Below are 3,014 nucleotides of genomic sequence, written 5' to 3'. Positions count from 1 at the left end.
TTTCAGAATAAAAGTCGGAACATTTTGATTGGTTGCCGACTTGTTCCCCGCGTTCACCAGCTGCTGCCACATATGTTCTGGTGTTGGTCTGTGTCAGGAACGCCAGCTGGCAGAGTAAACAACACATGCATGTTTGTTGTTGTTTATGTTTATGTTATTTGTGTTTCTATTGCTGCACAACTAATTTCTCTCTGGGTGAATGAAGTTGATTGATTGATCGATTGAGCGATTGATCGACTGATTGAAAATGTTGTATAGACCTAAAGCATAGTATACCTACAATAAATGCAGTTAATTCAGTATTTTACTGTCATATTCAGGCCTTTGTATCTTCGTCTCTCCTCCAGGTCTCAGCTCTGAACTTGGAGGTGGTCCGGCTGTTCTTCCGCGTCCTGTCCCTCTTCATGATGATCTTCCTGCTGTGCCACTGGAACGGCTGCATCCAGTACTTTGTCCCCATGTTGGAGGAGTTCCCATCTGACTGCTGGGTCAGACGAGATAATCTGATGGTAAGACGCAGATATAATACCCTGCTGCCATGACACCAGGGAGGCTGGTGGAGGCAGAAACCGGAGGACATGGCTCAGTCTAAGGGATGGAATGGAGCGGAATGAGGAGTGGTACCAAACACTTCGTGAGCTTTGAATGATAAGGTTCTATCTCCGTTTAGAATGATAAGGTTCTATCTCCGTTTAGAATGATAAGGTTCTATCTCCGTTTAGAATGATAAGGTTCTATCTCCGTTTAGAATGATACGGTTCTATCTCCGTTTAGAATGAGAAGGTTCTATCTCCGTTTAGAATGAGAAGGTTCTATCTCCGTTTAGAATGATAAGGTTCTATCTCCGTTTAGAATGATAAGGTTCTATCTCCATTTAGAATGATAAGGTTCTATCTCCGTTTAGAATGATAAGGTTCTATCTCCGTTTAGGGTAGTTCAGAGATATTGAGCGTCAAAGTTTTTACATTCCATTATGTTTTGTGAGATGGAACCTTTGTATTCTATGAATTACTAACTAAAAAATATCAACATTTTAAAAATAACACCACACAGGCATTAATAAACACCTGGATCAGATTATGTAAAAAACTCAATTTTGACAAAAATGGAGATAGAACCTTATAATTCTAACGTCACACTTCCTACCGGTCCTCATTCCATTCCAGGCGTTACCATGAGTTACCCGTCCTCTGATTTCTACCTCCATCAGTCTCTACTGCCAGACTTACATACTTGTGTGTGTGGCTAGTCTATATTTATTTGCATTTAAAGGGATATCACACCCTAAAATCAAACTTCATTATATCAAAACTATCATTTGGAGATATTCTGCATTGTTGCGTGTTGAACACATGTTAGACACAGTTTTGACCATCTGACCTGTTAATGGATTTGCTAGTATGGAGCAGAGACATACTGCATATACTGTAGATATTCTAGATATTCAATCAATTTCAATTGAATTCACTTCAAGGAAAACTTTATGTATCCCCCAAGTGACAACTGTGTAGGCAGGAGTGCAGGTACATAAAAAGAACATATGAACAATGAACATAGGTCAGATCACAACAACACACTGATATTTATCCGAAACATTATCTTTACATTATAAACACGTCCAGAGGTAAACACAGATAAATGTAAACACATAAATATAATAATATAATGTGACTAAAAGTGCCTTTCCCTGTGCAGAGTCCTAGCAGTTCTCATTGACCAGCTGGCTAATTGACCAGCTTGGCAATCAAAACAAGTTGTATCATGTTCGTCTTTTACACTGGGGGCAGCAGAAGCACCTCCTTCCTAAAGGCGGGAGATCAGAAGTGATGGAGGACGTGGGTGACATCATCACACCCAGGACAGCATGGGCCTTCCTCAGGGTACACAGAACTGTGCCAGGCTTTTTTGGGGGCTCACCAATGACCTTGGAGCCGAGGTTCACCATGCTCCGCAGGCACTGTTTGTCTTTTTGGCAGCAGGACACAAAAAGAGAACATAAAAATGCGAACAAAATAAACGAATTAACGAGTTAAGCTTCCTCAGGAACTACAGACGACGCTGACCTTAATTCGGGATGACATCAGCGTTTTCAGGGAGCTTCAGTTTGTGGTAGTTATTTGTAGCCGTGTCAGTATATGTATGGCTCAGGTTTTGGATGGAGGAACTAATGATTAGGCAGCAATGTGACAGCTCAAGACGATGTGATGTCTTTTCTTTCAGAATGAAACGGTGGCGGTGAAATATTCCTTTGGAGTTTTTCGTGCTCTTTCTCAAATGGTCGCCTTGTCCTACGGCTCCATGGATTCACCAACAAGTAAGGAATTTTTTTCTGTTCCTATACTCAGTCAGTCAGTCAGTCAGTCATTCAGTCAGTCAGTCATTCAGTCATTCATCAGTCAGTCAGTCAGTCATTCAGTCAGTCATCAATCAGTCAGTCAGTCAGTCAGTCAGTCAGTCAGTCAGTCATTCAGTCAGTCAGCTAGTCAGTCAGTCATTCAGTCAGTCATTCAATCAGTCAGTCAGTCAGTCAGTCAGTCAGTCAGCTAGTCAGTCAGTCAGTCAGTCAGTCAGTCATTCAGTCAGTCATTCAGTCAGTCATTCATCAGTCAGTCAGTCAGTCAGTCATTCATCAGTCAGTCAGTCAGTCAGTCAGTCATTCAGTCAGTCAGTCAGTCAGTCAGTCATTCAGTCAGTCATCAATCAGTCAGTCAGTCAGTCAGCCAGTCAGTCAGTCATTCAGTCAGTCAGTCATTCAGTCAGTCAGTCAGTCAGTCAGTCATCAGTCAGTCAGCCAGTCAGTCAGTCATCAGTCAGTCAGTCAGTCAGTCAGCCAGTCATTCAGTCAGTCATTCATTCAGTCAGTCAGTCATTCAGTCAGTCAGTCAGTCAGTCAGTCATTCAGTCAGTCAGTCAGTCAGTCAGTCAGTCATCAGTCAGTCAGTCATCAGTCAGTCAGTCATCAATCAGTCAGTCAGTCAGTCAGTCAGTCATTCAGTCAGTCATCAATCAGTCAG

This window comes from Nansenia antarctica, assembly GCF_963989245.1.
Source record: "Nansenia antarctica genome assembly, chromosome: 7".
In the NCBI taxonomy this organism is placed as follows: domain Eukaryota; kingdom Metazoa; phylum Chordata; class Actinopteri; order Argentiniformes; family Microstomatidae; genus Nansenia; species Nansenia antarctica.
The sequence above is the reverse complement of the archived record's forward strand: the minus strand, read 5'-3'. Positions refer to the sequence as shown.